We start from the raw sequence: 14,005 nt of genomic DNA on the forward strand, positions 1-14,005 counted from the left end.
ATTGTCTTTGTTAGGGTAAACACTGGATGTTAAGGATAGAGTGTAAGAGATAGGGAAAAAGAAGGAAATCTCTCTGTACTGAATTTGCTTGCTGAAGGCTCGACTCCAGTTTGAGAACGACCTGTTTTGTTACCTGTCCTTCACTTTCTTACTGAGCCTCATCATGTCAGACAGAATACAGAGGAGATAGCTCATCAGCTGTCTTCAGAGTTATAAAAGCATGATCAGGATGGAAGCAATGTAAGTACAGAACGCTAGCTGTGTCAGAGTTCAATAAGCTGAAATGTTTGCTTCCATGGGAAAGGCAACTAGACACCCCACTTTGATCCTGTAGTTCCTTGTCCGGAATGTCTCCATACGAAGATAATTAAATACATTCTGTAAGGATGTTCATTGAATCCTTGTTTACTGCAGGAGAAGCTACAGGTGGAAATCCCAAATGACAATACTATATGACGTCATTGGCAATGAATTATGATACAACAGTGTAATGAGATTTATACAAACAAGTAGCAATAATAGTAAAATAGCTGAAGATGATAAATATGTTGGCGATATACCACATGCATTCTGAATTTATCCAGCTGTGAGTTTATTCCTGCTCTCTGTGGATATGTGCACATACACACAATCACATTTGTGTCTAAAATTCTTTTTATAATTTCAATATACACAAAATGTTGTTTTATTATTTCTGAATGACTAAATTATTATTAGTATTCATTCTCTCTGATTATCTCTAGTTTACATTTGTGTGTGTATTATTGTTCTGTGACACACACAATAAATTCTGGATAATAATAGAAATTTACTACATAGGTATTTATTTAATCAAATAGTAAAACCTAACTCAATAGAATTGTTTATTTTTAAAGAGTTATTTATTTATTTTTATTGCAAAGTCAGATATACAGAGAGGAGGAGAGACAGAGAGGAAGATCTTCCGTCCACTGATTCACTCCCCAAGTGGCCACATTGGCTGGAGCTGAGTTGCTCAGAAGCCAGGAGCCAGGAGTTTCTTCCAGGTCTCCCATATGGGTGCAGGGTCCCAAGGCTTTGGATCATCCTTGACTGTTTTTCCAGGCCACAAGCAGGGAATTGTATGAGAAGTGGGGCTGCCAGGACATGAACCGGTGCCCATATGGGATCCTGAGCGTTCACGGAGAAGACTTTAGCCACTAGGCTTTCACGCTGGGCCCAGCACTGTCAATTTTGACTGTAAAATATCTCAGCACTGGTTCAACACTGCATTTATTTATGTATGTATTTTTTGGCACTCCGGCTTATACAAAGCAGAAATGACATCAGTGTTTAATGGAAAGTTTTTATAAGTTTTTATTGATGTCGCAACACTACTCAGTTCTCTTTCTGAATCTTTCTTACAGCTAGACCAATAGTAATGGTAAAACTACCTCTTTCAGAGACTGGGTTCACAGATTTGTTTGCTTGCATGGCAGTCTGTAAGACAGATCTCATAGATTAGATTTGTGGAAATTCAGAACTAAGAAAAATTCAATTTCTTATCATGTCAGATCTGACTATGCCAGGGAGTCAAATGTTCCGAGCCTAAAGAATGTGTACTGATAGGAATTGAGTTAAAGCATTAGTTTTCACTTCATCTCAGCTAAACTTCTTATGTAAATTTTCTAATGACACATTTTTTACAATGATCTATTTTATTTTTATTGGAAAATCAGATATACAGAGAGGAGAAGAGACAGAGATGAAGAGCTGTCTGCCACAGAGTGGAAGATCCGTTACTCCCCAAGCAACCGCAACAGCCAGAGCTGTGACGATCCAAAGCCAGAAGCCAGGAACTTCTTCTGGGTCTCCCAGGGGGGTGCAGGGTTCCAAGGCTTTGGGCCATCCTCAACTTCTTTCCCAGGCTACAAGCAGGGAGCTGGATGGAAGGCGGAGCTACTGGGATTAGCAGCAGTGTTCATACTCGCTAATCACACATTTTTTTTTTTAGATATTTTTCAACATTTTATTTTTTTTAATTTTAATTTTTATTTTTTTATTCATTAATTACATTGTATTACATGACACAATTTCATAGGTACTGGGATTCTTCCCCCTTCACCCCAAACCCTTCCCCCATGGTGAATTCCATCACCATGATGCATAACCACAGCTCAGGTTCCGTTGGGATTCCCTAATTACAGGTTCACACCATACAGAGTCCAGCATCCCTCTATCCAGTCAAGTTCGATGGCCTCTTAGGGAGGCCCTCTCAGGTTTGAGGGCAGAGCCAGCAGAGCGTCACCTCGATCAATTAGAAGCTCCAACATACCATCAGCAACAGTCCAGGTACGATGAGGCTGGTGCAGAGTCCACTGATTGACATAGTCTATCTTAGAGTTTCCCCTTGACCAGTTTTCCGCTGGAAGCAGAACCAGAATGGATTGAAGAGCGGTGCTGGCCAAGGGACCTGCTGGTATGCGTGAAGCCTGACACCAGGAAGGGGTCTGATGGAGGAATCTGAACAGTTCCTCTGACAGGACACTGACCCTACAAATAAACGCAGGAAGCATGGAGGTAAATAACCCAGAAGAGGCTTTGGAAAGTGACCCACTGGCATACACTTGGCTCGGGTTGGGGCAGACCAGGCTGAGTCAGTTCACGTCATCCACTGGCAAGCCCGAGCGCTGGAACTGTGTGGGGGCCTGGCCAGGTTTGGTTGCGATAAAAAAACAGTACAAAACACAAAATGCCAAGGCGAAATGGCCTGTGCCAGTAGGGAATGCAGCACCCGACCAGCATACCTCCCAATGGTTTAGGTGAGTGTGTGATGGGCAGAGCCGGGGAGAGCTGCAATACTCATTGGTTCCAATGGAGGTCGGGGCTCAGAATAGATCCAACCCAGGGGTTACAACCACCAGCTGATCGGAGTGATGGACTGTGGCGGGCACTGTGCTTACTAGTAGTGCATGTAGGAGCCTGGACTGGGAACGCCTCAGAGTTTCTTTGGGGATTCCCCTGAACAAAATGGAGGAATCAAAACATTAACCAAGGAAAGATGGAAGATGGAGTAGATCAATCACACATTTTAAAAACTGTTATTTCTTGCTTGATTTCCCCATACTTAAGAGCATTTTAAAAAATAATTCATGTGATTGTCTTTAGAAGTGTAACTATTTCAGAATCGGTTACTTCGCATGGATGCTGCACAAGTCCATTACTCTACACTTGGGTAAGTGTCCATAAAGTATGTCACTGCATGTTTAGCTAGCATCTCAGAGAACAGAAATCTTTGATATATTTAAAAAGAATTTGCTTCGCATAGAAATATGGAAACATCTTTCCCATCTTTTTCTTCTAGTTGCTTATTTATATTCCACAATATTGCTGCTGAAAATAATTTTTGTAAAAATACTTATCTGATTGTTTCATTTTGCCTTAATATTCATTCACATGGCTATTACTATTTTGCAGACAGAATATTTCTGCTTAGAATGTTTGTTTCAATGTTCAAGAGATTTTTCTGAGAAGAAAAAAAAATTAGTTGACAGTTGACATAAAAACTATACTGAAAATCACTGCTAAAATAAATTTCTGAAAAGAGTGATTAACGTCTATAAATGGACATCTAGATATGTATAAGGTACAGATGAATACTTCCAGTAAGATTTTTTTGTTTTTCCTAGCAGGAGGGTGAATGAGAGACTGTTCAGTGTGTCTTGGCTTTTCCTCTCGGAGGCCTCTGTGGCAGGCAACACTGAGCTTAATCACCAGAGCCACCTGTTCCGAACACTATGAAAGTTACAAACGCACTTCTCAAACACCTTGTGCTTCTGGAAGTTAGGTCTGATGCAGTAAGTGAGGAAAAGTAAGAAGGTTACATCTTTAAATTGTGTATATCCCGTAGTTTCACAAAATTTATACTTTCTCCTGTTTAGTAAAGTCAAAATTAAAGCCTTAAAAGTTGACATAAAAGTCTTTTAAAAAAGAAAAGGAAGAAAATGAATGTCAAACTTAATTAAATCTCATGTCAAAGGAATGAAATCCATTCTACGCCACATACAGCAGGAGAGGCTTCGAATCAGGCTGGAGGGGGATGGGGCATAGGGGAGCAGTCCAACCACAGCACAGCTTCCTGATGGCCAGCATTTCAGGCTAATAGAGCTTCGGTCGGTTCAAGGCCCTATAACTTAAAGCTCATTACTCTTCCTGATACATTTGATTGCTCTCGTGCTCCTAGTAAACGTGCCATGCGAGGAGCACAGTTAATGACCTTGACAAACAACCCAGGCTTTCTTGGGCATAACTTTGAAAGCCTCAACTCATCCTTACACTGAGGATTGTGAATGGTCAGCGAAGACCCCTCTCCAAGTAGCTGATCTTGAAGCAGCTGACAGGCAAGAGAGGAGAAGCCACTCACAGGAGCAAAGCGAGCAGCGGAGAAAAACCCAAAGCACGGATTACACCGCCTGACTCCTCACTTCTTCCGAAGAACTGTAGTGGGGGTGATGCATTGCCCACAGTCCTGTCTCTTTCCCGGCTTAACTTCTTCTTTTGCAGTGTTATAAGAAATTTATTTAACGATGATCCAGGTATCCTGACACATACAAGGAGAATATCAACTGTTAAGTTTTAGCAGAAATACAGCCCAAGATGTCCATTTTACCTATATATAATTTTTTTGTACGTTTACTGAAATGCAACCCAAGTCTCCTCCCAGGATCTCTTACGAAGACACGTAATTATTTTACAAACTCTGGGCCGGTCCTGTCAGGAAGTTCTGTTATAGATCACTTTGAGTTGCCACACCGATCAGAAGCTTGGGGCACACAGGCCAAGGGCTGTTGGGCAAGGGAGGCAGAATGGTCAGTGGTGGTATTGAGCCAGAGTTTGGAACAAGATGTTGGTTTTGGCCCCAGCATGAGCACTTCTGACTCCTTGCTGGGACAAGCTCCTCATCTACACATCCTCAAGCCTCGACTGGTGACTTCCATAGGCTGAAGGCCCACCTGTGCTTTCCAGCAAACAGCCATAGGTTTTTCAAAAACAAGCCAGAATCTGATACAATTGTAGGTATATATACAAATACATCACATGCAATTATATATGCATCTATATACATCCAGATACCTACATACATACCCGCACATGCGTGATGTCTTCTGATGATTCTAATGTTTAAATAGCTATGAGAATGTGTGTTATTTTCCTGAATATATGCATATACAATCAACATATTTCTAAGTTATACTTTTTGCGTAACGGTATGTATGTGTTTATCTGTCTATAAAGCATATCACCTGTTGCACAATCATCCTTGTTTATCGAATATCATCATTCTGCTGATTTACTCATCTATCTATTTAATAAAAACACCCGTGTATTTTCTCTGGGCTATTCTTTGTAACAGTGATGTGTCTCATCTTTTCTGACTGTGCTTAATATAACCACAGAAGATCAGCAGAGGCACGGGTAAGTTTTGCTCCTATGAGAGGGCTTGAAGGAATAATTATATTGTTCTGTAAATGTAATTACTGCATGCCTACGATGGCCGTAGGATGGGTTTCTGTGCCTCTGAAATTAAAAATCCAATGAAGTTACATATATATATATATAGTTAAGCCTTCAACAGATAGTCACTGTGTTCATTTTCTTTTCTAGCAATTTAACCTAAAAGTAACCCTTAGATGTGGGAAATGTTTTCTGATAACTGCAGAGATTCATACTAAAGTGGACTTATCTCCCATCTGGGGAGCAACTTACCAAGATGGTTTGTAGATCATAGCCTCCCAGTAGCATGCCAACTGCTGACTCTCTGTGGATCCAGTTCTCTGAGGTACCTGCTTCATAGCCCTTTGTATGACTGCAAACACAGAACCACCTTCATTTATTTGTCTGAGAATCTCATGTCTGGCTTGTATATTCCGGCTTTCCTTGTGATCTCATACTTGAACTCTTTCTGGTCTTTCTTTGAAGGTTTCCCAGAATTCAGGTTGTGATTCTGTTGCTGATAGGAATTTGAATGTCAAACATCTGCCAGTGCTTCCAGTTCTGTCGCCTATCTGCACTCACCGCCACTCTCCCTGAGGCGTTGGCACTGCACGAAAAGAGCTTGCTTGAAGCCACCACATCCTCCTGGAAGCCCCTCAATGTCTGTTTGCTTCTGTGCGCACTGCACAGCATTTGCCATATTCTCCACTCAGGAACACTGCCTCCTTCTTCACACCCATCTTCCTGTTGTCCACACTACTGACTCAGAGTTTAGGGCTGCCTGGTATTCTCCCGGAAACTATTTGATTAGTGAAACAAGGGAACTCTACACTCTACGTTTCAGATGTACTCTTGAGCCTGCAATTTCCTAATAATGTATGATCTCTCCCTAAATTCACTGACACTGTAATATGCCGTCAAATCGGAGAAGGGACATTGCTTAACGCCAGTCCAAATACGTTTGTACTTTCAGTTCTTTGCATAGCAGTACATAAGCCTATTTATCCAACTGAGCCATTTGTTGATATTTAGTTCACATTAGTGAGTCGAGTATTCCATATGTCCTTGAGAATTGTTTCAAATATTCTCCCTGTATCCCACAACGTACAATCTCTCAAAACATATTTATCTTTTTCTGTACAATAGAGAGATAAATATGAGCAAACACAAAATGAGGGAATTGTGATACTGAATGCAATGTAAATATTTGTGAAACAAGGAACAGAATAAATTGGCCACATTTAAGGAAAAACAGAAAAATACAGCAGAACTGAGAAATTCAAGGAAAGCCGTAAAAGGATGAGAAATGCATCCGAGGGCCCAATGAGCACATAGCTCGATTACAAGTTTCGACATCACATATGGGTGCTGGTTCATGTCCTGGCTGCTCCACTCCCGTTCTAGCTCCCTGCCTTGGCCTGAAAAAGCAGCAGAGCTTAGACCAAAGCCTTGGGACACTGCACCCATGTGGTAAACCTGGAAGAAGCTCCTGATTTCTGCTTTCTGGCTTCAGGTCGGTTCAGCTCCAGCTGTTGGACCATTTGAGGAATGAAGCAGTAGGTGAGTGGAAGACCTCTGTATCTGCTTCTGTCTATAAATCTGCCTTTCCAATAAAAATAGATGTTTTAACAAAGAGAGAAACCAATCTGACATTTTCACAATTTTAAAAATTTCTTACAGTTCTAGAGAGAGATTGTCCTGATGGTAAAATTTCTGATTTTGTGTTGTTGCTAGACTTGCATTAATCTGCTTGCAAAATCTCCCCAGTGTGACACCAGGGTAGCATTACCTAGTGTTTCAATGATATCCAATTTAGAAAAATTCCTGGAAATTTTATGGGATTCTTGACCTTGAGACGTTTCTATTAATCTTCCTGAGTCCTTGGCTCTTGGGCACTTAAAAATTAGTTGGGAATTTGCTAAAGTGGAAATCTATATCAAAACCCCAAATGACCTGATATTGAATGTCTTGAATGGAACCTGGACATGAGCAGCTTTAACAGGTATTCCTGGTGGCCAGCAGAGTGGCATAGCAAGGTAACAGTCCACCCGAGGCATCTCATATGCGCTCCAATTTGTGCTCTGGTTGCTTCCCTTCTGATCCAGATCCCTGTAAAGAGTCCTGGGAAAACAGCAGAAGATGGCTCAGGTGCTTGGACCCCTTCTGGGATATCCAGAAGAAACTGCTGGTTCCTGGCTTTGGATTATCTGAGCTCAATTGATTGCAATTGGCTGGGGAGTGAATTAGTGGGTAGAAAATCTCTCTGTATGTCTCTCCTCTGTAAATCTGCTTTTCAAATAAAAATAAATACTTTTAAAAACGAAGAAACAATGAATGGTCCTGTTGATTCTGATACTGAGAGATACAGTTTCTTTGGAAAAGCAACATGTTAACATATACATGCTCTAATGCTGTTTATAATACATTTTAGAGATGTCCTTGGTCTTCAGCTCTGGTAAATTGTCTTGTTATTGCTATATTTAAATGCATATAACCACACTGCATAAGACATTTCATCTCAATTGCTTTAAATTCCTGTTTATTTTGTTTCATTAGAGAAGAAGGAAAGGAGAGAGAGAGAGAGAGAGAGAGAGAGAGAGAGAGAGAGAGAGAGAAGAGAGAGATTCTTCTATCTGCTCATTCACTCTCCAAAAACCTGCATTACTCAACTCTAAACCAGGAACCAGGAGCTGAAATGAGGTTAACAGAACTTTTGATTCATTACCTGTTGCCTCCTAGGAAGAACATTAGCAGGAAGAAGGAATAGAGAGGAGCACAGATTTGAAAGCAGACCCTTCATTTTGGGAACTATGTGTGCCTTCTCTGTCCCTCCGTTCTTCTAAATATAAAAACAGAGAAAAGTCTTTTGGAGTACATTTCATGTACATTGACAATTGTGACTTTGGCAAACGTTTGGTAGAATAAGAGTTCAGTCTTTAAACATGATTGGTTAGCACATCATAGGTTAAGCAAAGTGAACTGGATTCCTTCTTGTGGGTAGGTCTCAAAAAAAAAAAAAAACAGAAGAAGAATACTATGTTTAAAGGCTAAGATTCTCTGGTAGGGAATGACTTTACATGGGAGCTGCACACATGAATTTGGGAAATGGAAAAAATCCAAGTGTGAAGGGTGTGCGTACTTGACACACCGTTTAAGATGGAGTTCTCGGTGTCTAGCTGTTGCAAGCCTTTAGAGAAGGAACAAACAGCAGGATTCTCTGTCTCGGTCTTTCAAATGAGGACAGTTTTTAAAGATCAGTTTGGGAAATGCTGCAATAGAATGCAGAAGCTCAGACATACTGCTTTTATTCCTTTAATAAAAAACAAACAAAACAAATAACAGCAAAAACAGAAAACAGGGCCCAGTGTGATAACCTAGTGGTAAAAATCCTCACCTTGCACATGCTAGGATCCCACATGGATGCCAATTCATTCCCTGGCTGCTCTATTCCCATCTAGCTCCTTGCCTGTGGCCTGGAAAATCAGTAAAATATGGCCCCAAGTCTTGGGACCCTACATCTTTATGGGAGACCCAGAAGAAACTCCTGGCTCCTGGCTTCAGATCGACTCAGCTCCAACCATTTTGACCATTTAGGGAGTGAGGCAGTGGACAGAAGATCTTTCTTTCTGTATCTTCTTTCTGTATATTTAACTTTCCAATAACAATGAATAAGTAAATCTTTTTTTTAAAAGAAAAACAGATTTCCTTTAAAGACTAAACAAACAAAATAGCGACACAAATCCTTGTCAAAGTTACTGATATGCAATTGCCCTAGACCTTGTCTTTTTTTTTAACATTTCTTAAAAACAACAACAGCAGCAACAACAAACCCTACAAAACCCAAAAATCAAAAATCCTTGTCAAAGCTATTAAAGCGCAATTTCCCTGCACCCTGCTTGAAAACAGGGCAGGGATTGTGGGTAAAAGTCCAAGGAGTAGATGATTTAGGATTTACGGGAAGCCATACTGAAGCTAAATGAGTGAATATGATTGCTTCTAATAAAACTTTATCATAAAGTGGGGCCATAGGTTATGATCTTCGGGACTTGTTTTGCTGACTTCCTGACTAGGGTTGAACTGACACTTAGAGAAAACTTTTTTTTAAGTTATTTTTATTAGGAAGTCAGATACACAGACAGAAAGATCTTCTTTCCGATGATTCACTCTCCAAGTGGCCATAATAGCCAGCGTTGAGCTGATCCGAAGCCAGGAGCCTGCTGTCTCTTCCAGGTCTCTCCCATGGGTTCAGGTCTCAAGGTTTTGGACTGTCCTCGACTGCTTTCCCAGACCACAAGCAGGGAGCTGGTCGGGAAGTGGGGCTGCTGCAACATGAACCATCGCCCACATGGGATCCCGGTCTTGCAAGGCAAGGACTTTAGCCACTAGGCTACAGCTCAGGGCCCCTATTTTCCTTTAGTTCATTGTCATATCTTGTATTCCTCCTGTGATACAATTGGGAAACTTGTTCACATTCGTCATTAGGTGTTTACCAAATGCAGATTGAGGAAAGTTTATTTCTTCACTCTGCAGTTTGTGGAGCAGTCTGACTGCTGACAGCCCTCATCTGGCGAACACTTGGTACTCAGTGCCAGGACTGATTGCATCTGAGTCCTCACGTCTCAGGGTGGGTTGACAGCAGGCACAGCAGAGACGGCTTCTGTCAGGAACATGTGACCACACTGTGTTGCCATTTCATCTTCACTTTTCAGATAGTTCCCAGGTGTGTGTGAGGTTGACTATCTGAAATTTGTTATTTTCAAACTAAATGAGTAACTTCATACAAATGGTCCTTTGTTGATTTGGCGCAGTTCCTGGGGGTTTTCTCACAGCATCTTCTGTGACTATCTTCCTGGGTTTTGTAGTAGGGATATGATTTTCCTAAAATTCTTCACTGTGCCTCAGAGAGGACATAGCTTGTAGCATCTCAAAAAAAAAAAAAAAAAAATCAAGGAAGAGTGAATGTTTGTTTCAGTTTAGAAGAACAACTTTAAATTCATAATATTTTAAGCAACATCTTTTCTAAAATCAACTTTGATCTTGTCTTCTTTTTTTAAGACTTATTTATTTTCATTAGAATAGCAGATTAGGGCCTGGCGGCGTGGCCTAGCAGCTGAAGTCCTCGCCTTGAAAGCCCCGGGATCCCATATGGGCACCTGTTCTAATCCCGGCAGCTCCACTTCCCATCCAGCTCCCTGCTTGTGGCCTGGGAAAGCAGTCGAGGATGGCCCAGTGCACTGGGACCCTGCACCCGCGTGGGAGACCCGGAAGAGGTTCCAGGTTCCAGACTTCGGATTGGCGCGTACCGGCCCGTTGTGGCTCACTTGGGGAGTGAATCATCGGACGCAAGATCTTCCTCTCTGTCTCTCCTCCTCTCTGTATATCTGGCTGTAATAAAATGAATAAATATTTTAAAAAATAGCAGATTAACAAAGGAGAGACAGAGAAAGAGGTCTTCCAGCAGCTGGTTCACCCCACAAGCGACCACAACGGCCAGAGCTGAGCTCATCCGAAACCAGGAGCCAGGAGCTTCTTCAGGGAACATGCATCCTGGGGTGCAGGGTCCCGAGGCTTTGGGCATCCGCTACTGGCTTCCTGCCATAAGCAGGAAGTTGGATGGGAAGTGGAGCAACTGGGACACAAAACTGTTCCTATTTTGCTGGCCCCCAAAATCCTTGGATAAGCATATGCATTCTTATTTCTGAAGTCATGCATTTATTCCTGTTATTCTTTTAATCTCATGTATTTTGCAAATGGTATGGAGGAAAAGAAGGCTGTCACATGTTCTCTTGGAAGATGAAGCACAGGCCTAAATCACAAATGAATTTATTTTCATCAAAGGCATTTACTATCAAAAACTTCTCGTAGAGAATGAAAACTGAAACAAAACTTGGACATTCGAGTAAACCTAAGAATTTTGAAGATATATAAATATTGATTCATTTCAGTATAAAGGATTTCTGTGCCTCCATTTTTTTACTTACTTTTTTTTACTATTATTATGATTTTATGATACAGTTGCCTAGGCCCTGGGATTTCCCTTATCCCCTCCCCAAACCCTGTTCCTCCCACAGTGAGGTCGCCCGTACTATTACTATATTGTAGTTCTTCATAAATAGTCATATGGTCACCATTGCAACCTCTGTCTTAAAATACATTCTAAGGATTTCTTTTTTATCTTGCAGCTTCTATTTTGTTTTTTGCAGAATTGACACTTGGACATTTTATTTTCTGACCGTGAGGTGAAACCTATTTAAACCTTAATGGAGGTATGGGCCAATCTGTTATATCTGAGGGGTAGACTCAGATGCTTTAAAGTTAATTGTTTAGAGGGTTTTGCATTACAGAAATCATCTATGTTGAAACAGACAACTACACAGGTTGGCAATTAAGCATGTGCACATACATAAACACTCCTAAGCTCAGATACTGTTAATTTTCTCTTGAGAGTTGGATGTCATGCCAGACATGGACAAATGTCAACAGAGGTTAGGTTAAAGTGGTATTTATTCTTTGAGAAGTGAACACTTGATTGGTTTCAAAAAAATTTTAATTTCCCTTGTAATATCACCTAGTAATTTGGCAGAAATACCGGGTTTTCATAGTTATATTTATAGTTCTGTATTTCCCAAGTGATAACTATTATATTTTCTTCTCAAGAGTATTATTTCTCCTTAAATATATTCAAACAATAGGTCAAAAGTTAGGAATAATTAAAAGGCATATTTGGTAGAATTTTCTGTAACAATACTTCACTTTTGACAAATTCTTGGTTATGTTTACCAAGGAGGATCTCAGCAAAGTGGGGCACAATTTCCCTTGTCTTCTTTATTACTATCTGACTTCACAAATGAGAATAATTTTGATTTTGAACAAAATTCAGTGGGACATAATTGTCCTAAGTCAATTTCAAAAATAATGACACTATTTCACTCATTGCTGTAAAATAAACGCATTCTCCAAAGCGACTCAAAAAGGTGAATGTCAACTGATATGTGACCTATCCCACTCAAGAGCAATGGGAAATCAGAGCTCAGATGCCCTCTTCTAAGCTATATATTCAGGACAATCTTTAGAGGCAATTTGACCCATTCAACAAAGCATAAAATGTGCATGCATTTTACCCTGCAATTCCACCTCTAGGAATTTATCTTACTGAAATATAAACACAAGAGACAAAGATGTATGTAGAAGGATGGCCATTAAATCATTTCCATAGCAAAAACTGGAAACGTGCCAAGTCTTCATCAGCGGTAAGAGAGTTAAGTAAGTGATAGCCTACCCAAACAATGGGCTGCTTGGCTGCTATTTTTTTTAAAGGAGGAAAGATAGGGAAGGTAATTTCTATACAACATGAAGTGGTAAAAGTAACTTAATGGAAATACATATGGATTGTAAACTCAACATGCTCCCGGGACCCCAGCAGGTCACTGCAGGAGAGCTGGGCCCCAGGAGAGCTGTCCTGTTCCCTCCAAAACGTACGATACAAGGAGAGAGGTGGGGTCTAGGGAAAAGGGAGTTTCCCTAAAGTCTACATTTTGTTGTCCTGTGGAAACCAGCGCCCGTTATTTGTTAAAAGAAAGTGGACTAGATTCAGGTACTTAGATAACCTGTACTTGTGTGCATTCAATGTTCTATTTCATTCTAATGCTTTCAGATGCAATGCTGGCCAAGCAAAACATGTGTGTAGGTTAATCTTGGCCAGCCAGGATTTGTTACTTCTGCTGTCTAGACACTGAAAAATTCAGAAGGTTATACATCAAGTCACCAACATGATAAATTCTGCAGAAAAAGCTTACAAATGGGTTGATTCAGTAGCATTTTGGTTCGCACGTGCCCTTATTGTGTTCCAGCACATGTGCTGTGCATTTTCCATGCTGATGCTGGAAGGAAAAAGGTTATACCATACGGCCCCATGGCAAAATCAGCTTCCCGATTTAGGCAACTGAGTCTAACTGCATGGAACTTCTCTCCTTCCTCTCTAAAACTGGAGATGTAAAGGTTTGGCGTGGTATTTGAAGGTGTCTGATATGGAGCTGATTCTTTGCAAATTCTCACTTCTTTCCTCTATCAGCCTGGGTCACCATCATTTGGATGTGTCACAACAGCAATATAAGCACAGAACATTCTAAGGATTTTAAAATGTGCTTCCTTTTCAGCTGCGATAAACACCAAAAAAGGTGTCTATCCATAAAAAGGAGTTGTCAACAATAAAATGAAATCGCTTCATGTCAGGGTTGGCATTATGGCTCAGCAAGTTAAGCTGCTATGTGCTGTGCTATCATCCTATATCAGAGTGCTGTCCCATGCTTTGGCTGTTAACACTCGTAATCTAGCTCCTTGCTAATACACTTGCGAGGCCAGGGGAAAATTGCCTAACTCCTCAGCCCCTTGGCATTCATGTGTGAGAACAGGATGGGGTTAGCTGGAATAGCTGGCCTGGCCGCAGTGCTGGCCTAGCAGCCTTAGCTGTCATGAGCATCCGGGAAGCGAACCAGTCAGATGGAATATATTTGTTTGTCATTCTCCCTCTTTGACTCTGTAACTCTGACTTTCA

Source organism: Ochotona princeps, chromosome 12, assembly GCF_030435755.1.
Source record: "Ochotona princeps isolate mOchPri1 chromosome 12, mOchPri1.hap1, whole genome shotgun sequence".
Taxonomy (NCBI): domain Eukaryota; kingdom Metazoa; phylum Chordata; class Mammalia; order Lagomorpha; family Ochotonidae; genus Ochotona; species Ochotona princeps.